This window comes from Linepithema humile, chromosome 3, assembly GCF_040581485.1.
Source record: "Linepithema humile isolate Giens D197 chromosome 3, Lhum_UNIL_v1.0, whole genome shotgun sequence".
In the NCBI taxonomy this organism is placed as follows: domain Eukaryota; kingdom Metazoa; phylum Arthropoda; class Insecta; order Hymenoptera; family Formicidae; genus Linepithema; species Linepithema humile.
The window spans coordinates 22,365,112-22,388,259 of record NC_090130.1 but is presented as its reverse complement, the minus strand read 5'-3'; the positions used below and the strand labels follow the sequence as shown (position 1 = coordinate 22,388,259).

General features: G+C 45.3%; 1 protein-coding gene across 3 annotated transcripts in view; it reads left to right on the top strand.

Moving 5' to 3' along the window:
* The window catches only part of hth (homothorax), a 379,079-nt gene that overhangs the window by 48,696 nt on the left and 307,235 nt on the right, over positions 1–23,148 (top strand). The window lies entirely within an intron of this gene.

Genomic DNA, 23,148 nt, shown 5'->3' with positions numbered 1-23,148 from the left:
GAGACGCGCGGTACCTAGCACCTGACCGTGTTGATCGATGTCGAGACGCGAATACGTGGGCAGCAGCTTCTGCAGTTCTGTCGTCGCGTCTTCGTTCGACTTTTTCGAGAGGAACGGTGTCCTCGTACGGGGGGGAGGGGGGGGGTACGCTGGGTCGCAGGCCCTACGCGAGCGATAGAGTCGCGTAGGGACTCGTATTGTTGGATCGGCGCTACTTGTTGACAAACTGTCTTTAATACGTGTTTCTTTATAAACGTCTCGTACTATTCCGCGAGACGAATACGAGTGTCAATTTTTTCTTTGGCACTCGACTGACTTTGAATTTTCATTTATTAGATTTTTTTGTTCTCTTGTATATTAATTAGTTATTCAAGGATATAGAGTTTATTTATTTGCCGTATTTCTTACATTTATTATCTTGTTGAATATTTCTCATGAAATTTGTAAATATATTGCGCGTAGAATTGAAAAGAGACAGTGGAATGACGCAGAATTTCGCTTTGGTGGAGTCGCTGGTGCTAGATCCGTCAAACGTTTTTGTTTGTTTTTTTTTTTTTTTTTCGCAACACTTTCACGAAATTCTTTTACGCACGCGACGATTAAACTTGCGCGCAATTAATTCGTATGAGCTTCGTTCAACCGCGCCGCAAATCCAACGCGGATTCGATTACGTAAGATCTCGTCTCGCGGCGTGGTAGAAGAATGTTTCTAAATCTGTTTCGAGCCAGACAGGCAGCGTCCGTTGACATCGGCCCTCACTCGGAACGATCCGCTTTCAAAACATATTCAGAGATATTCTCGCCCGAAAGCGCCTTGGAAACCAGTCGTGATGGGCTATTATCGGTGCGAGAGCGCCGAAAAACGAGCTCGTGGCGCTGGTTCGCAGCCTTATGCAACCAATCCTGCGTTTTGCTCTTCGTGCGGCCGGAACGCGGTCGGTTCTTTCCATCTGCGGGCCAGCAGTTATCGGAAATAACGAGGTACACGGTTCGCGCGCGTTTGTTGGTAAACCGCTCGGAGAGCGAGACGTTCGTTCCACCATGCGCTTCTCTTTCTCTTTCTCTCTTGTTCTCTTACAGCCTTTCCTAATGTCCCTCCTTCAAGGTTTCTTGCGGCACGGCACGACGCACGAGACAGACGTATATGAGACGTATTTGTATAAAAGATCGGGCATTAGAGGAGGAGGGTGCGTTCGCGTCTTTTCGCGTGGAGAATCGTCGTCAGCGAAGTAGGTCGTCGAGCAGCTAGAGAATAGGACGAATAGAGCGAGCATTTCTCGTCGAATACGAGCGAATTTCGGCAGGCAATTAGAACCATCGTGTACGAGTTGCCTCGACGTCGCGCAAACGAGACCGCACCAGGTGTATAGCAAGGTGGAAGAAGACACGGCCGATTAACTGAATTTTATCGCGATGTAGGAAGGCCGGGCAAGGCGCGGGTAACCCGTGCGCCAGTGTTCCGTTTTTTTTTTCTTTTCGGTTTTTTTAACACTGACCGCGATTTATGTAGGAGCGAGAGCGCGCGCGCGCGCGCGCCTTGGTAGCTAACGGCCTCGATGCAACGGTCGGATGATGATCGATACTATCGCGCGCGGTAGGCGTGTTTACGATAGACATTATATCGTCTACGCCGCGTCTACTTCCCAGGTAGCTTCTCTTTCGTGGGCGTACACACGCACGGGTGACGTCGCGGCACACGTCTTTCTGTGACGACGATCGAAACCGTAGAGTAGCGTGGGGCGAGTTAACTGGAAGATTGTTGCTTAAGAATCGACGTAATCCATTAGATTCTTTGAGCGAGATATTAATCGTGATTTGGATATACGTAATAGGATTAAGCTCATACGCGTGTCACAAAAAAAAAAAGATGAATTTTGTGTCTATTTTTAAACGAAACGATCGGAGTAACTCAGTGTGAAAGGCAGAGAGCGAATGTGAAACGTGAGGAAATGAAGACAAGTTGCAGTGTACGTGTGTGTTGGTCATATTTAGTGAAAATGAATTAGACTGTAATGTCTTTTTTTTTATTTTTTTATTTATTGAACGTTCATTTCGAGGTTACCGGAAACCGAGATCACAGAGTATACGAGACACAACAAAACGCGACGAAGACTATGAAATATTCAGTTAGCGTGCGAGACTGAACTAGAACTATAAGATTTCTTAGAGCGACGTTGCGTCACGGTTGTGCGATCGGGATTGAGTGGAGCGAGGATAGCGCAAACGCAGAGACAAGCATGTACACATGTTGAAATCGATCGATGATGAATATCACGAACCCGAGAGCGAAGAGATGCAGCTAAAGTCGTGCGCAATCGAGTCAGTTCGCTACTAGGTCTCGGTACTCGTAACTAGGGAGTTGTGTGAGGTACAAGTCCTGATCGGCAGGGCGCGCGAGGTCCACCCCCAATCCCCCGTACTTAACAACCCTTGTATCTTGTAAAAAAATAAAAAAGAAGATATCGACGATATCGACATCCTCGAGAGAGGATCGCGTGAGTGGGAAGTCGAGTTCTTCTGCTGGTGTCCCACCGTTAAGAATTTTAGCAAGTTTTTCACCTTGATATCAATACGGTCGGATACTGCATGTGTGTATATGTATCTATGTGCATACGCGCATTCGTTATATAATAAATTCATAAACGAACTGAATGCAACATAAATATGCATACATACATGTATTTATTTTCGTCAAGAATGGGTCATCACGTATTATTCGAATACGTGATTCTTGTGAAACATATGTGAGGCATATGTATTTGTGAACATGAATCTCAGGATATCATACGAATAAATCCATATCCTGATATACTTTACTTAAGATTAGGTAAATACATTGATTGAATTCTTATAAATCTACACGGCAGGTATGTAAACAAAACTATGTATCATAAGACACCAGACCGAAGAAATCGACTTTAATTCGAACGCCGATTAAACGTGATGGCGATCGTTAAGATCGTTATTGCCACTCGGCGATAATTGCAAAAGAATGCAAGGGTGTACGGAGATTGGGAGGTGGGCTTCGGCACTAGTCGATCGGAACCCTAGTTACGAGTGCCGAACCTAGGGCCGAGAGGACTGTGAAAAGCCTCTCGGCTTTCGTTAGATGAACAGAGAGAGACACGACTAAGAAAAAAGAGATGAAAAGAAATGCGAAAGAATGATAAAATCTGTTTGAAAAGATAATACATGGAAGCGCTTTCTTCTATTTTACACTACGGTAAACAAGGAAGTATGTTCATTCTTACAAAAATCGATTATTTTTGTGCGAGTGCTTTTCCGAATAAATTAAATTTTAGACATGATGAAATTTTAAAGCAACTGACAATTAATATGTTTTGCTTTACGACTGAACTATTAATTTTAGATGGATATAATTTACAATTTTTATTTATGTATACAAATAATTTATTGAAAACTGCTTTTTCTTTTTAAATATCGCGCTTAAATGATCGATTTGTAACGATTTCATAATTTTATTGCACATGCGAGGCGTCTTCGAGTATTGTCAGAAATTTCGCTGCGTTTTCATGCAAAGATCGATTTCGCGATGGCGAGAGATTAAAATTAAAGAATGCAGAAAATAACGTGAATACTTAGTGCCATAAGTTGCAACGTGCGCACGCTCTTGTAGCACGCGAGACTGTGTACTTAATTAAATATTAATCAAAGAAAATCGGTTTAGCGTAAATCGGGCGAGAAATATTCGATATTTTAAGTGCTCAAGCGTAGACATCGTTACCACATAATCAAAACGAGAAATACGTTTTTCTCCGTCTTTATTCTGTTCAAAGTTAGATTACGCTTTTCGTATTGTTTCGTATCGTATTCGTATGCTTTAAAGAACGATATGATCACGAGAACAATGTGATGTTTTATCGCATTTTAAATTTTATATACAATACAATTTTTATCGTCGCGTGCATTTTGTTTCTACGTGTATTTTTCGCGATTTTGCGGCGAAAAATATTCGTGAGATAGTCTGTTCGCGTTTCGCATGCGACATCTGACGATTATTTTCGTTCCGGCGCGAGACTTTGAGCTATGGAGTGCGAGAAAAAGGGAGCAGATTAGTTTTATCAGGATTGCGTAATGCAATGCCCCCTTTTTCGATCTCGCGCAGTAAAGCCGTGGATATATATACGTTGACAACGCCGCGTGATATGGTTACGTTTTTGTTTCGTATTGTTTCTGTAATTGTTACAATGTTTACGGGATGTTTGCGCGATATATAGACGGAGACAATGCGAGAAATACAAGATACGAACGATGAAATGAAATATACGAATGCTCTCCATTTACGTACACTTAAACGCTGCTAAACATAGAACACGGGCAAGGAAACTGCTGTGTTTAACCTAGCACGTGCATTTAACGGAAGAGAACACTTCCAGAGAATGACTTCCATGATACAGACATTGTGCATGTATGTGTGTTTACGATTTACATTTTATTAGACTTAAGAAAATGAAAAAAAAACGGAACTCACCCGTACATTGTATACGATTAGCATTATATATAGTGATAATATATATTATACATATATATTATCGATAATGATACTTGTTTTAACTATTGTCTCAATCAACGTATTTTCATTATAAATAAATGTTAGCATTGTTGATTTAAAACAAAAACACTTGGTGCATTTTTTTTTATTTGAGCATCTCACGATTTTGTATTCGTCGAACCAGAAAGCTCCTTGATCCCGCCGCACAACCCTGTATTTTTTCGTACGTTAATTACGTTTTGCACGCATTGCAAACACGTGTCGATCAAACAGAGCTAGATCTTCGTATAGCGGATAGGCATTACTTAAAACAAAACGTACTGCGAGAACAATGGTTGTCTTAATGGCTTCGAAAAAGTGCAACTAGCACACTAACACGCAATATCATATTTGTTAAAACTAAACTAACAACCGAAAGCAAACGCCTTTTCTGGCGTCAAAAAATTTGATCAGATAACATTTTGTGTATTATATACATTGCATGTATTGTTGTTTGTCAATCACAGCAAGCTTTCTTGACAGTCTTATTTTTGAATGATAATGATTTCCGCAGAAAGCAAAGCTTTCGCTGTCTGCAGTGCGCTGGCGCGTTTTCTAATCCAAATAGTATTTAAATTCAAGACGCGCGATGGCGCGTATTATCAATTATCGCAGTTATCCATGCATACTTGGACTGTATTCGCGCAATTCCCGAAGGTGCTGCCGAACATCGCGGAGGGAGCGGAAAGAGAGCCGGCCGCGCTCCCATAAATCTCGGTTAACCCTCGGCTAATAAATATTTAACCCTTTAAATTTGCAACAACCCTCGCGGCGTGTAGCCATTTGCATAAGACTTCTATTTCATTTACACATCGCATAATTGAATATTTAAATTCAATTGCCGGCCGTTACGCGCTCGCAATTCCGAGCCGCAAAACTGCAGTAAAACTTGTAACGGGGCCACTTTCCCTCCTCGAGAAACCACCCCCGTGCCGCGCCGGCACATCTCTTACGGCGTGCTCGTCGTCTCCTCCGAGCGGGCGATCAACCCTTGGAAAGTGCCTCAAGAATATTCCGCCGGCTGCCCCCTGGGAACACGTCGGCGACACATTCTCCGGGAAACGGCGTCCATATACGACCGTAGGATTGTGTCGCTTATTTCGCCGTTAACTCGCTACCGCCGTTCTTCCTGTGCAACACGCGCGTGCTGGCATATTAGAAGTTATCATTGTTCGCGTAGAACTTACAGATACACATTTAGCCTCTTGTCTTTTCTCGAGGATGGCCGTTATTAGAAATTGCGGCGATAGATATTCCTATTTTTAGTACTTTTTCGTCTAAAGACGTTAGACCCATTTGAATCGCTATCGAATATATCGAAAACTGATATACGAAAGAGCGATAAATGGCAATTGCAGTCATGAATAGTCACGAGCCAAGCGCTATTAGAATAATAGAATCAACGTGTCTCGTTGCATTGAATTTAATCGAAAGAGGATTAGCGAGGGAACGTTTTCAGATTAGAGTATCGTTGTGTCGCTAACGACAGAATGCCGGGCCAGAAATAAAGTCGCTCGTTCGCTCGCGCGAAACTGCTCCAGGATCGACGCCCGGCGTCGCGCCGCGTCGACGGTATCGTCGCGTTCCGATGGCCAAATTAAAACCGCCGGGCGCGAGAGTCTCTCGCGTCCCCTATTCTTTCTCTTATTTTTTTCTCTCCTCTCGTCTCAGTAAATATTTTTAGAAGCGTTTCGTCGGGTGACGAGCGTATACGTGCCACGTGTCGAAGCTCCTCCGCCGCGTCTGCTCCTCGTGGTGAATGTCCTCCGCTTCCTCCTCTTCCACCGCCTCCTCTTCCTTCTCATCCTCCTCGCGATGTCCTTCTCACGGTGACGATCTCTTCTACATGCTCGAGACGGCATCTGGCGTCGAAGCACGTATGTGGCCGTTAGCACTTTCACGAAAGGGATTACCATTGTCACGTTATTCATGCTAACGATGATCGGTCGAGATCGGCCGCGACGATAATCGCCGTGTCACTAAAATCGAGGAGGCGGTCATTGTGAGCGACATACTGACAGCATAATAAATTATCTTCTCTCTCCCTTCCTCCTGTATCTCCTGGCCCCGCGACTTCTACTCCTTCGTCCCGGAACGGATGTATGTGTATGCACGTTGTAATGCGATATATGCGGGCCGGCGCACCCGGCTTGCCGATGATCCCGATGACAGTTCACGAATTGCACTTCAATTTAAGAACTTTAAACGCAAAAGAACGAGTGATACTCCGTGCAAGGATTATGATTCGAAAATAAAACTGTCAAGTTAAAATTTAAGTTGTAGGTGGCGATGATCAATAAACGGCAATTAGACCTTACGATGTTCAGGTCTTTACTCGTCCGTTTACAACGGTTGTTCCATGTTCGACTGCGCGGAATTGTTTTGAAAATTTACACTATTGATTTTCGCTCTCTGTTGAAGTGAGGTGAAAGTCAGAGCAAGAATAATCAATAAACATTGTTCTCGACAATACAGTCTAATCTGTTACAATTTCAAAACCTACGATATATAATATAGAGCTTGAAATATTGATTTGAATCTGAAGCACGTTTTTTTCAGTATAATAAATGTTAATTTATTTTCAAGTTTTGTTAAAAGAAATAAGATTTACATAACTATTAAAGCTGAAGGAATCCGAAACATTTTATGCACGTATATGAATGTGTCAATTCTTTCAGTACGATATCTATCTCTGTTAAATATCCTCATTGCGCAATTGGAGACACTCGAGTAAGATCGATGCGATTAGACGAAGCGGTATCGTCGGCAGCAGGAAGACCTTTCAAGTAACCGCATTCGCCCGGAGCCGGAGCGACATGGCGTGCAAGGGCGAAGACGACGACTCCATCGATCGCATCTAATTAGCTCGACGCTATTACCATAAAGCGTGCGTTAATTCTGCGACGTCGCCGCTTCCCGTTCCACATCGCGGTGTCCGCAAACGTTTAATCCTCAAGTCTCGGGATATTTTCGTGTCGCCTAGCCGCAAACGCCGCGAGGAAAAATCGCGAAATCTTCTTTGCGGCTCGTGCATCCGCAAAATCGCTGTGCAAATGGCGCCTTTCGCGATATGCGCAAATACACATATGCGCGAATGCACGTGTACGTATACACGAGTGTATTTGCGCACACAGCATTACCAGCGAGAGCGGTTCCCACACCCACGACCCGCGACAGAGATGGTGCGTTTTCTCAAGGTGGGCGCGCGGCATACGCACACACTCGTGCACGCGCACACGTACGCACACGCTCCTCACGTCTTCGGTACATCGCTCGCGAGTAATGTGATAAGTGTAACGACTGTAAGGCCGACCAATTGCAGCACGCGGTATTCCTCGCTTTAGAACCGCCCATTTGTGTGTGCACAAATGCCGCCACCGTCTTCATCGTCGTCGTTGTCGTCGTCCTCGTCTTCGTCTCGAGTCTCATGCGACATGCGACGTCGTTCTTGCGAATGTGAGACGCGCGTACGTGTGTGTGCGCATACATGAACGCAGACGGGGGAGGATCGGCCGACGGCGACACATCGCCGTGCGCGCTCCCCGTTAGGTGTACCCGTAATCTCGTTGCTCGCGGAAAATTACCAGGTACGATTTACGCGTTGGGTACATTTCTCGTGGTGAGACATTTTAAATTTCCGTGCAACAGAATTTAGAAATAAAGAATAATATTATAAAAAGTCTAGATTAATTCGATAGGAAAGCGATGGATCATATTAGATAATAATACGAAGTGCAGTTGTATAAAATATAACGCATTTATAAAAAAATTTATATTACAATACGCAATCTATAATCAAAGTGAAAGAATATAAATTTATATTATAAAGCAGTACAGAGAGTACCAAGCTTCATTCTTAAGTGGAATAATTTGATACGCTTTCAATCGTATTAAAATAATGTCTAAATTAACGTTTAAAGGCTGCAGAAGGCTAAAGCGGAAGGCTTATATGATTAATTAATATTCATATCTATCGATTTTTCTTTTAAGAATTTGAAGTATCGTGTGAATACATCGATATAATTATTTTGTGACCAGCCACGTCAGTTGTAGATTTTCATAATGTAATATCGTTGCGGCTCCGAGGGGCGGACTTCACTCTTCTTTGGGGTAAGCGGGCGTCAAGAGGGTGGGCCGGGAGCGTTTCTGGAGAGTGGCGCGCGGGCGCAGGAAGACAGAGGGAGAGAAAGTGCGTGGAGGGTGTTTTGCTGGTAATTGGTGCCAATTTAATCCTGCCCTTCGCCCGATGTAGCCCGTATTAACGCTAAGGGAGGAACGCCGCCGAGCAAAGGGAGGGTGGCTGTGCTCGCCCGCGCCCTTCCCACGCGGGCCAGGTCCCCTTCTTCGTCATCTACGAAAACACGCGTGCACACCCACGCCGCGGCGCCTAAGCGCGCGCGGCACGTGTTTCTGTGTGAAAACCCGGGGGAGAAGCCGAGTGGACGCGCACAAACGCGCGCAAACACACGCTCGCGCGCTCGTGAAAGCCCACCAGAAAAATATAATTAACGGTAATCGCTCGCGTATATGGCTCGGATTAACTTCGTCAGGGGAAGGGGAATAGGCGCGAGGGGCTGAAGCCCCACGTCAAATTCTTCGGGGTTATCGAATGGAATGAGTTTTCCTAAGGGATTACGGGACGCGCCCGGGCACTCGCGATTCGTCGAGCTGGACGGTGCACGCCTGCTGACCGTCCGGAAAATCGAGGATCGCGAATGGAAAAATGGGGACCTTGCGAGGAAAGGGTCGAAGCGACGAGATGGGGAAGAAAGGGGTGGCAGGGGGGGAAGAAATTTGACATTAATAATGCATCGCGCGAGGATGCTTTGCGCGCAACATATCATTACCGCGTATTTGGCATTCAAATTTCGGTAAGCAAAAATGCTCTTTAATTCTATTCCGAGGGCGCATTTAATATTCATATCGGCGAAGGCGTAATATACTTGCAAATTTATCGCACGCGCGCCCGCGATTACAGAGTGACGATGCTAATACGCCAAGTTCGTCGGCCAAATTAATGCCGTAACTCGGGGAGGGCAGTTTTCTCGCAGCGGTCCATCGTCGATTCATGCGGTATTGAGATCGCCTTCGCTCCGATCATCAAGGTCACCTGTGAGCCGCGTATTCAAGACTTTCCGTCGGAATCAGCAGCTCGAAGGGGGAATGGCTTCTATTGTTTCACGTAGAGAATGCGATCGGCTTGTGTCTCTCGATGGAGTAAAGTTCTCTGCAACTTTCCAAGCGATCGGTGGGGTCGAGGTTTCTCTGGGAATCCAAATAGGAGGAGGCGAGTAGCGCGCGATCGGCGCATAAACGGGTCGCGATGGCGTCGAGAAACGAGAACGAAGGAAGTCCTAGGGAAGTGAAGAAGATGGCCGAGGGGGAGAGGTGAAGCGAGGAGGCGCGGGAGGACAACGGGCCAGCGGTGGAGGAGATGCCAGAAGATCTTGTATGCAAATTCTCTCGGTGCATCTCCGTGGGATTCTGGCGGGATCCATGGAGGATTAACGGGCCGGCTCGCATGAAAGGAAGAGGAGGAAGGCGCGGAGAATCCTCTTTCGAGAGTCTATCCTCCGTTTGCAGCAAGCGACGACTCTCTCTTTCATTCTGGTCGCGCCAATTCCAACTCCTTCGGTCTTTCTCTTCACCTTTTTTTTCTTCTTCTTCTCTCTCTCTCTCTCTCTCTCTCTCTTTTTTTCTCGTTTCTCGATCCTTCCCGAGTGGTCGGCTTCGGTCCAGCCGCCAAATAAGAGAACCGATCGCGTTTATTCGCGAGGAAGCGAGCGCCTTTGGACCGAGGAAAAGAGAAGAAATCGACGTCTCGGCAGCGCACCCTCGTCCTTTTCTTCTTCTCTCGCCCTCTCTTCTTCAGCGAAATACTTTGGAGCCGTGGAGAGATGTATTCCGCGGAATGCGTGGATGTCGCGTCGGCGGGAACGAAAACGATCTCGCTCTTCGTGGTCGTCCGGTCCGCATGCAAACTCGTCTTTTATCCTTCTCGAGTCTCGCGAAACGGCCGAAACACAACTTCTGACGCACCGGTATGCGATTCTCGCAAAGAGCGGGAAAGAAAGGCGGAGCGAGGTGCGAAGAGGATTATTTGCTGAGGATTTTTGCCAGCGCCGCGTAGCGTTAGATATACGATCTTGCGAAAGAAGAGCGACTCTACGTGAGCCGCGTACGGAGATGAATCTCTCGCGGGCTTGCTCGCCAGTGTAACCGCACGGATGTTATCGTTATTGCCGAGGGATCGGATCACGTCGCCGTCGTCGTTGCATTGCGCCAACACGACTGCTCATGCTTTTTACTTCGATAAATTCCAGCATTCGAGGCGAGTTGTAGATTTTCCTTCCATTCGTACACCGAATATTACACATGTACCGTAAATGCGGATGACTTTCCTTTTCAGGAGACATTTTTGTTCAAGAGTAAAAAATTAAATGTTTTATGATATTAAAAATTGTTAGTTCGCGAAATTAAGCAAAATAAAAGTACATATCGCGCATTGACGTACCAATATACTTGCAGATTTATTTAACTGACTAGGATTAGGAATATATTTTTGTCAAAAGCGTCATTTATATTTTTTATCGGCGTCGTTTGCAAATGAGTCCGCCCGGCGTTAGCCCCCTAATTTTCGTGCGCGTTTAATACCTCGCGGCATGTCGCGGGAGTTTCGTGTGGGTGGAGGCGCGAAATTACCGTGGTAAATACGCGTCGTTGGACCCGACTCGATGGCGAAGGGATATATCCTTGACTGAAGGTAATCGAGCTCGCGCGTATAAATCCTATTAGAGGATTAGAGGGGGCGCGTGTGCGCGAACATACGCACACGCTCTTGCGTATCCGCATGCAAATATACAAGCGAACCCCCAAGTACCCTTTCGTGGGTGCCGCGTCGTAAAGAGGAGAGGGTGAAGCCGAGAACGGTGCGCGCGAGACAGAATGGAGTATCGGAACTCGTATCGCGAGGAGCTTCGCAGTCGTAAGTGCACGTAAGGGACGGCGACAGCGCGGCACACCGGATGCATTTTGGTAAATCGAGCGCGAGAACGGCCCTGCGATTTCGACCTCTTTCGACTCCCTGCTCCGGGGGAGAAGACCGACACTCGATTTGCAAGCGATAAAATGACGATGTCGACGGCCGTTCGCACCGGCGAGCGCTCGTTTCGTCGCACAAACTTCGTCCGTGAGCGGAACATCCGCGATCGTTTTCGTTTCTATTAGGATCGTAATAGTTTCAGCGAGACATAAACTTGACGTACGCATATATTCAGCCGCGGATCTAAATCTGAAATTGTTCGAGTTCGAATTTATCGGCTTCTCTCTCGAGACGATGTTTTTGCACGTTATAATCACATGTCATTCCACGAGTCTGCTTTGAGAGTAAATACGCATTTTGCATATTTCTTCATTTCTCTCAGACAAAGTCTTTTCTCTGTATTTGCATTATTCCTATTTTCATAACCTTGTTGTTTCTAAATATTATCTAGACGATCGTTGCCACGTTTTCGTCGAGACAGTATCTATCTCGAGATGTACGAGATCATTTGTAGAAAATGTGTTCACTTGTGCTAAATTTAACGCAACTCTATGAGCTGCGAATTTGTGGCTCCAAAAAGACGTCTTATCCACACTCCTTTGATGTCGAATAATATTTTGTCTCGACGCGTTGCTCCGAGATAAGTGACCTAAAGTTCATGAATGCTACAAGCTGACGAGCGCGTTACGCCTCTCGATATCGATCTGGTTGGCACTTGGTTGCTCGCTGATCGATAGGATTCTTGGCGATTTAATCATCCACATGATCCACGCGTCTCGAGAGTTCGTGGACGTCGTAGTGTTAAGTGCTAATGCTTGGCCTCTGCGTAGCACTGTCTTGTAACGCGTCAACATAGTCTTTGACTGTCTCTCTTCGCGCGCAGTGCGAAGTTCAGAGCGACGCGTGTCAGCGGCCGAGATTTCAATGGCACTGTTGCTCCATTTGCGTTACGCTAGGCTAGAGTCTCTCCAAACTGTGTCATAAACTTTGCAAATAGCGCTAATACAAATCGCACGGTTATTTTAAAACATGAAAGTAATATCTTTTAGCACTAAAGTATTATGTTTAAGTGAAAAATTTCTTCTTTAGCAAGCAATAAACTATATACGAAATGATTATTGCAATAAAATTAAATCTGTTGGCAAAAATTTGCCATCTTTGCTGTTTTCAAATGCGACTATATTTTTAGATTGAGAACAAATGTAGAAAGATTTATTCCTTATGTACTATTAAATTTTAAGAAATTCTGTAATAATAATTCGATCAACTCGCGCTTCTTTTGTTCCTTCGCGCGCAGCCAAGGATCGAAATAGACGAACGTCTATCATCGCATGCATAATTCGAGTGACACTGACCTTACCTTCTCGCACTACTAACTCGAAAATAAAACTTGTCCATCTTCACTTTCACGTCGTCAATCTTTTCTTCTAATGTTTATGAGGAAATGAGCAACTTAAGATATATCCCGTACATCGTTTCGATATTAATGACTGCCGCCGGTAAACTTACTCACGTACAGATGATAGATCGCTAGACGTTTCGATCGACTTGGCAAGGCAGCTACGCGGTACCACATGGTGTCACCGATCAACAATGCCCTGCGTGAGTTAGAGAGGGCAGAAGAGTAGGCCTGAGCAAGGAAGAGAAAGAGAGAGAGAGAGAGAAAGAGAGGAGGGGGAGGAGAGCTTGGCGTCGTGGCGCTTTGCACGAGCGATGGTAATCAACGTTCGTTCGTTCGTGAGCGCATTGAAAGACGCGCCGCTGAGAGGATCAGTCATTCGGCGCGGTGTGAACCACGAACCGCATCGCGTCTCGATCTTTTTCTTTCTTGTCGACTTTGTGTGTGGGCGAGCACGGCTGCCTGCTCCGAAACGACTCGCAGCGTACCCTTTCCTTCCTTTCTTTCAATGACAGCGGAATCTTTTTCTCTTTTCTCTCTCTCTCCCTCTGTTGTACTTTCATCTACCCTTTCAAATGCAGAGAGCCTCACATTCTCTTTCTCGCTTCCGGCGAATTTTACGACCCACCGCGCTATATTTATGCTTTAAGTGGGAGTGTTATTTACATAACTGGAAACGCGCACGACACATCCACGACATTGCAGTCTATAAATTATCGGCGGTTTAATAGTATAAATATTTTTTCCGCATTATCTAGTCCTCTTGCCGCGCCGCCAGACTTTCGTACCCTACTCGCGTCGCCGATCCTTCGTAAGACGAACACGTCGCCTCGCATCCATGCTCCCACGAAGCGTTTATGTCCTGTCGAACGGTACTGGAGACGCACGCCCGATATACCGACGCATTTGTCATTCACGAATAGGCGCGAGATCTCGCTTGGGTGGTCACTCCTCGACTATCGCGAGACGTGAAGGAGAGCGAGAGAGACAGAGCGCGAGACGAACGGGTGTCGAAGGCCTTCAGCCTTCGCTTATCTGCGACGACAATGGGCGTTCCATCTCCGACACGGGCGACGATTTTCCTCTTCCGATAGCTCGTCCGTTTCGCGTGACACATCCGTGGTCGTGTGGAGATTGTGAAATTTGAATTGCGACGGGCGACGATTCTTATCGGGCCGGGAAATTCCTGAAATTATTTTAAGACATAATTAAGTAAATATATTTATCTTTATCAGATGTGAATGTCACAAACAAGTATATATATTTTTGCCGTAATTGTGTTTACGGTTCCAATGAAAATCTCCACATTTTTGTATATCTAGCGCCGCCGGATATTGATGAATAAAAAGCGGGAAATAATAGAAAAAGGGGCTAGTTCGGCGAAGAAAGGGTTTTGTGATTGTAAAGCTGGTACCAGGTGAAGTTGGGACGGCTAGAACGTTGGCAGGTGTGTCAACTGCTGAGCGGCGGAGTCTTTTAGCGAGTCTCATAAGCGAGACGAGGCGTTTTGCTATAAGTGAACGTTCGCGTGACACCGGGCTTAGGATAAACTTAGTAGTCATTTAAGAGAGCGCTCGGTGAGTTTGCACGCACGTGCACGCACGCGGAACTTTACGCGGGAAAGGTGGATATTCACGTTGTGAGCGTCTCTCGTTGCTGCGCTTTCACGATTGATCTCTTCACGGTGCGAGAATATTCTACGGAAGTTTCAATTACGAATCGTTTTGCGCTGAAGAAATTACGATCATATATACGATACAGTTATTTTACTCTTGCAGAAATAATTTTGTAGTGCGTTAAAAATGATCTTAGAATCATACTTAGAATCATTTAGAATAAAAAATAACTTATTAGTTAATTTTTTATTACGGTGCAATTATTTTTTGGTGAAGTCATCATATTTAACGATAGATATATGATGATCTCTCGTTTCGCGCCGAGACATAGCGAGTGTTGGACGATAAACTCGTTGCGAGGGAGATTTAAGATTTTCTGAATAAGCGACGACGCGTAATAACGTCCGCGTGCGGCGATTATTTACGTCTTCCGGGACGAGAGCGCCGACTTTACCCACGTGCTCTCAGGTGCGACCGAAACGTCGTCGGAGGACGCTCGCTTATTCCCACGCGATCGCGCACAATACGATTCGAGCTACAAATCCTCGCTCCGAACCCATCTTTCATTCTTTTCCTTTCTTCCTCTTTTTCTCTTTACTCTTACTCGCCGTCGCGCCCATCCCTCTTGCGCTTAAGAGCGCAGTCAAGAATAGATGCAACAACATCCATGGCTTTGGCAGTAAGGTTGTTGTTATATCGACGCCTCGTTTGGCCCAGTCGCGTTACTGTGACAAACGGCACTCGTAGATCTGCGAGTCGCTTCTGCCGAGTCGCCGTGGGTGTTGGTGGGCTTATTAACCGGGATTTTGATGGAAGACTTTCCCCCCCGCGCGCTTACGGCCGGCAGATGACTCAAACAGGGGAAGACTCTCCTATCTTTCGTTTCGTATCACTTTTATCGCGTTTAAATCTTGTTCTTCGTAAATGATGCGGGCCGACGCGAAATACCCATTGATTAATCGGCGCCGGCGATACAGATTTGTCGCGTATAACTCAGTGAAGTGTTCGCCGCGAGCACGCGGCGAAATTAATTCCGCGTTTAACACATGTCCCGTTTTCAGAAGCCATTCGTCTCATTTAGCGCGAGTTTCTCCGGCCACGCGCGCGATCCAAAAGGATGGTGCCGCGCGATTAGTTTCAGCGCTTGTGCAACAAAGTGCGGTCGTATTCTTGGATCGGCATTCACATCTGCGTCATTTGGCGCCAACTAAAACTTATTTGATTTTCAGTCGATGATCTCATTGAACGCGAGCTTTATTAATGTTGAAAAGAGAGATTTCCACAATTTTTACTACGTTAAGAATGAAATGAAAATTAATCAGCGTAATTGGTGATATTTATCGATGTCTCAATCGTCATATTGCGTCGTATTTCGTATAGCAAAGATAACAAGTCGGTATTTGATGTTGCGCTGCAAAGCGAGATCACAAGCGAAGTCTCCGTCTCATTAATCGCTCGCGTGCCCGCGGTTGTTTCTGCTCGAAGTCAATGCGACGCGATGCGATACGAACACGAAGAAACGGACAAGCGACGGACAAGCGAACGCACGGCTCATCGAGTGGAATCGTTCGGTATGATGTCTATATGGAAGTGTGACATCTTGACGGTTATTCCTGGCCGCTTCTCGCCGTCTGTCCTCTATTAAAGCCCCGCACGTTCTCGCGCGCGAGCGTTTCGCTCATCGTCGCGCGTCTAGAGACACTGTAGATAGAAGCGAACGAGGGGGGCAGGAGGGGGTTACGACGACGCGTAGCGTAACGACGGCGACGGCGAGGGGCTTCTTCGCGCTCGTCAGAAATAGTGGCACTTCCCTGTCTCCGCGCCAGCCACCGCCGATATCTATTCCGGCGCGCTGCAAAACAACTCGCCGGCCCTGTCGGACCAGCCAACCGGTAGTTACTATGTGATGAGCGCACAAACGCATCATTCAAAAACATTGACGAACGTGGATTTCGTCGAATACACGACGATCAGTTGCTTGCGCCCGGCAATTTGGTTCTAAGTAAAATTTCTTTGAGAAAGAATTTTTATAGCAATTACAATTAAAATTTTATATATTGAATGTGCTGATATTAAAAACATACTTTATTTCAAACGTAGATATATTACAGCATTTATACAAATTTTTAAAAATTTTTATTTACGCAAAAAGTGCTTTCATAATTTTAAACGTGGCAAATTGTTCGATAATATAATAAGGTGGCGAGTTACTTTGTTAATTTTTTCCGTAACTATCTTGTTTGATCTTACAACCAGTATCTCGTGTAACGCGACGAGAAAATCAAATCGTGAACCACGCGTAGGCATGTTCACTCTCGGCTTGATGCACCCTTCGGCCTTGTATGCGGGCGCAGCTGTGCTCGGCAAAAGCTAGAACGAAAGAAGGATTAAAATGAAAGAGGAATTTCCTGCGAACAGAAGTGTACATGACCCAGCTCGTTTGCTTCTAATTTTACGTCGCACGATGTACAATATATTACAAATCTACATAACTTTCTTGTTCACAAGACTATATATCTGCAAGAATATCTTGTTTTTTCTACATTTTTCAAATGTGCAAGAACTTAACCATTACATTGTTTGTTGATAGCAGCAATGAAAATGTAAAGGTTTTTTGTATTACTGCTCTTGCTAGATTTATCTATAATAATATACGTCATTACAACAATGTTATCGGTAATGATCTAGTAATTGCATGACTTTGCATTCGCGAAATCATGTTCTGGTTTAGACGTCGGTAGATAAGCGTGCCGACACCCTTCTCCAGGGCTCCTCTTCCTGCGAGGTCTAGCCTGAACGGAACTCGAACGGAACATCGATTACACGGCGAGAGCATGGGTTCTGGTTTGCCGGCTCGATGGTTTACAGCGAGTCGTACCTTCGAAGACGGAGGATACTCCGTTACGTAGCTTACCGAGGTCGAGGTCGCTTCGGTAAGCCCCGGTCGAGGTAGTGCAAGCAGCGCGTGTAAAGAGAAACCCGTACTGGGGGGAAACAATGTAGGTAACACGGCGAAGGTTAGGGGGGCCGTAAATCAAGGGAACGAGCATCGACGCCCGTAAAGTCATCGGGCACGATCACTCCTATCGACGGAGTGGTAGGAGAAGCGATTAGGCCGAGTGAATACGACCGCAGGAAGACCATTGGTCTCACTAAAGCTTATTCAGGCGATTGCCAAATTTTGCTCACTGCAATTTATTAGCTTGAATGTAAATTTTAATTTCTTGATATACGCTTGATATTTTTAGGCATGTGAATCTTATTATAATATTTGAAAAATATAAAGTTACACAAAATTTGTAACGAATGCAAATTTGCTAGCGGTAGGATAGTAACTTAAATGTTAAGCGGATTTAATTTTAACACTGGAAAAAAAAAGGGAATTCCTTACTGTGATCGCTCGAGAGCATTGGTAGACTCGCTACAGCGCGGCGGTAAGTATGTTAATGACTCGTAGGCGACGGGCTTTAAGATCTAGACGTCTCCGTTGCTTTTAAGCCGGCCGTACTCCCGCCGTGAACCTCTTCGGCGCTTTGGTGTCGGCTGCCAGCAAATAGTTTAGCATCAATCCCACGACGTCTTATTATAACGTTATTAAAATAACCGGCCCTCGGCTCGTGAAAATCTCTCCTTCGTCCAGTCGGCTGCTCTCTATAGAGCTTGGCTGCGCGGCCGTGCTCTAACTACAATTTAAAGGTTATCGCTTGTTAATAACTCCGATTTTTAAATTACGAAGATGAAGAGAAATTTTCGCATTCCCAAGTTATAATTGTTCGCTCTCGCATTATTTGTCTCCCTAATCATAGCATAATCGTATTAGGATTTATAACGTAACTCTCGGCCGCATTCTTTGAACTATGGCAATATTTCGCAAATTTCAGGATGAAATAATACGTCTCGAAGAAATTTAATAGACGAGGAATGTTAGGCCTTCGCGTAGACATAAAGGGTGATCGATAATCGGCGATATTGAAGACGTTGTAGAAGCAAGGTCGCGGCTTCCATAGAATTCTGTCGTCATTACGAGGAGTAAATATGCTTCGATGCGAAGCACCCCGCTGTTACCCCATCCCAGAAATCCCTCTTTTTCATTCCTGGCGCACCCTTGTTGTCGGGGGTTTTCCGTTGAAAAATATTGCAAATTTCCTGGCCCTTTGCGAGACCCTCCAGAAAGCATGCTCGATCATCTGTGAAAAGATATCTTCTCTTTCACTCGTAATGCAAACGTATTTATCGTATTTTTGACTTTATCGATACGTCACGTATTGTCGTCTCGTATCTTGTTTACCTGCAACAATTATGCATGATGAGTGACACTTTTATCTCTCATTTAATCTCAGATACGACTTCATCGCACTTTTTATCGGAATATAAAGACGCAACCCTTATTACGTTTTATTTTAATTAAATCACAGTAGCTAAATTCATTATTTTAACTATTTTTATTAATAGAATGAATTTTTAAATGCATTTTATTAAATTGAAACAACCATTAAGATATACAACGTGGCGATATAATTAATTCAATAACGGACAAACAAGTGACAACTTTCTTTGCTAAATCCCAGTCTTTCTATATGACTTGTTTTTTCTTCGAAAGTTTGCTAAGGTTTTGTGTCGGGAAGCGAAAGTGTCGTTTCACGAAAGCCTGTTCGGCTCCACGACCCTTCCCTCAGCCTCGCAAATCGTTTATCCTGCTTGTACAGTGCCTTCTACACGGTGGATATTGTATTACAGACTTGAATATTTAATGAGGCCGGTGACACTTGGCACGAGGGGTAAAAAGTTCCAAGTCCCTCCGCTCCCCCGAGATATATCCCACCAGCTCCCTAATTCTTTTCGCCTCGATTTTCGCGATAGGCAAGGGACGAATTTTTTACGAGAATACACCGCGATACGCGATACGATATTCCTCCTGTCTTCCCATAGCGTGTCACCAGCGGGTTAAAAGTTAATACACATTCCAGGACACCCGGAGAGCCACGAAATTCTATGAATTATTGAATGGTCCCTTAAATAATCGGCTCTTTAGATATTACACTTGTTTCGTTATCGTCTCATCCTCATGAATTTAAGCCGAGACCCAGCTAAAGTCTAAAAAAAATATGTTATGACAAATTTATCGTAACAGAAATTTTATTTTATCATTATTTTGATCTGTTTATCATTGTTAGCGTTTCTTTTTATCGGCGGGAGTACAATATGCATTTATTTATGCTTATTGCGGACAGAAATACATTCACCGCCGTGCAATTTTTTACAGTAAGATAATTAAGTTTTGTGAAGAATCTCCGTGCATTTCCCTCCGTCTCTCGTGCCTCGAAGAAGTCTACGGTGTCACCTGGTGCAAGGAACGGTGGCGGCATCAGTCTCGTACTCTGGTCCGCCCAGTTCCATCCCTTTGCCGCGCCACCCCTACGTGCAACGCCATAAATCAGCCCGACAAATTTAATTATCCTGCTGTCTGCGATAAAGCCGGGCGTGCATCCTCCTTGTTGTCTAACTTCACCTATCTCACAAGCCCTTTAAGCCTTCCGCTTCTTCCTTCGACCAGAACCGACGTAATGCAGGATCCACGAAGCATGTAAAAGAGGCCTGTTTACATTTCGCGAATGTATAATTTAATAGTCTTGCAATAGAACGAATGTGGTGTTATCTTAATATGACAATGGACTGAAAACTCGAAAGAGTTATGTTTCCCTACACTTATTTCATAGTCAAGCTAACACGTTTGAGAATGTTTTTATCGCAATCGCCACTCATTTCTATTCGCATCTTTTATGGGGGCGATTGAGAAGACTGTCGATTTGGCATTTAAATGAACAAAAACCACGTGAGATTGCATGAGGTATTTATTGGATGAGCACAGCGACTTTTGATGTATCGATGTGTTCGTGGTGCGACAAACAATCTGCTTCTTATTCAGCACGGTGGTGCGACGAGATCGTTACGGCGAAGAAAAGCAAAGTCGTTTACGATTATTCCTTAAGTAGCGGATCGCATATAACAAGCGAGATTATAACGGTTCGTTGTCGCTTCAATTAATCGAAATTCACGCTTATCCCTCCGCGGTCGCGGCGGCGGTACGAAGGGAACGTTGCCTAACCTACCTACCTTTCGTTCGAGAGCTTAGCGAGATCACTATTAACTACGCTGGGATAAACCACGGCCGGTCGGTTCTTATCTGCGGTCGCCGCGAGATAAATTTCGAAGCGAAAGCGCAGGACCCGCGGACCCCCGGATTAGGTTCGTGCGAATACTGCATTCCGTTATCGCCGTCGGTGCAGAGCACGAAGAGGGACAGGGGATGGTGGCGAGGTCGCGCGTGTGTACCACGTACACGCACACGCGACGGGTCAGTACGTGCCCAGTCGCCCCCGCGCGATTAGAGCACGCCCGCGCTTACGTACGTACGTACGTACGTATGTACGTACGTACACGCCGCCGAATCGCACGTGTCTTATCTACGATGTTCCTAGACACGTCGCGGCGGCAGTCCCGCGAAGCTCGATTTACGCGCGCGCCCGCACTGGCCATGATAATCGGAGCCCTGATATCCCGACGAATTTATGTACTCCACTGGTAATAATTAGAATAATGTAATTACGATATTAATAATCCATAACTTTTATTAAATTCGTTGGAATCAAATTTATTAGACATGTAGATGTAGAAAGTTAGTATTTTTGAGAGTTTAATATTTTTTTGTTATAATATTTTTGAAAAATAATAATTTATAGGTTTCGATTGTTTAATTCGGCATATATTTGCCTCGAAAATCTGCTATGCTTATACTTTGCGTTTCTCTGCGATGAACCAATTTGTAGCGTCGTCTTTTTGCCACGCTGAAGAAGGAACGGGAAATACGAGAATCCTCACCGGTCTCTCGTCCATCGTTCGCAGCCGCCCGCTCCCTTTCTCATTGAAATCATAACCGCCCCCGCTCCGAGATTGGCATAAGGCGACTTGACCGAGCCGCTGCCTCATTGTCGTGCGTTCTGGTCGCATTATAATACAATTTTCAGTGGTTCAAGCTGAATCCGGGGGCACTGGGTATTCCGAGGTCGTAAAAAGAAAGACTGGGGAAGCTGCACGAGGGAGAGAGATAGAGGGACCGGCGAGAGGAGGGAATGCCGCGTGCAAGTATGTGCGGATACGTGCGTACACGCGACACGCGAGCCTGTGTGCGTCGGTATAAAGTGAACCGGTGGCAGCCAGCACAATGCGCCGTATCAAACAAAGCTGCTGTGCTCGGGACTTGTATGGCGGTGTGGGTGGGTGCGCGAGGTGTAGTATTACTCATTCAAATGATCCTCTCCCTCTTTTTCGTCCCCCCCCCCTCCTCCCTCCCCCCGGCCTCCGGCGCTCGTTCCTCTTCTCTCCTCTCTCTCTGCCTCCCCCACCTTCTGTACTCCCCCCCCCCCCCCCCCGGTTCTCTTCCACGGTGCTTTTAATCCGCCCTGGCATTCACATCTTCTATACTCCAGTTAAATAAAGAGTCGTACTCTAGAGCCGAGTCCTGTTGCATGTACCGGCGTGTACGTGCCGCCGGCTCACAGATACCACGGAGAAGCGCGCCAACCAACCCCTTTCGCCTAGATTTCATTTTGGTACCGGCAGCTCGAGAGCTTCCTCCGTCCGCCCATTGTACCGACAACTTTTTCCCTATTATTCGAATCACATATCGAGCCGGGGCTGATTTTCGAGGTTTTTTTGTTGTTCGCCGACTGCGCGTCTGCGGGAGAGGTCGGCGTCGGCGGATGGCGGCTGCATTCATGCCGCGCGCGATTAGCTTTAGCTCTTACGTGCACGTAAGAGAACGGATTTTTACGAAGAAGATTGAGAGTACCGTCTATGATTTTATGAAGTCTCGAGAAAAATTATTCTTCGTCTACAGCCAAAATTGAAACGCTATGCAAATTGACATGATCAACATTTAACGTTACATTCAAAGTACCTTTGTAGAGTAAAAATATAACACTTTTGTAAATCGCAAAAGTATATTGTGAGTCTGTGTGGATTATTTTAAGATGAAGTCAAACATCAATTGCTACTTTTCACGGTTTCCGCATTTTACTTGCATTCTATAGCATCAGAATTATCCATTCTTCCTACTTCAGTCTGTCGACTTCTGTCCGTCGACTCGATAAAACCGGATCGAATTTTCCATCGAATCTCGGCGTTGATTCTGTTTGCTTGCGTTTATTGGCAGTCACAACACAGAACTGCGCGTAGATCTATGGTCTTTTGATCGTTTATACTTCTTTGCTGGCTAGTTTTCGAAGTTACCGCAAGAGCACTTTTAAACAGGTTTTCTTTGGCACTAATACCATTATAGGAATTCGCAGAATATTCGAGTCTTCGAAGAACTGACAGTAAAAGGTACCATATTCCGGTTTTCCTATGCATAGCGGATTTTCAAGTTGCCAAGAGTTTTCCACCGTGAAAAAGCAGAATTCCTTTTTGAATATCCGTTCTTTGTCCGAAAATTTCTAGGAAGGATTCGGTTATAGAATATCGTACCCCGCTGAGGCCCTCAT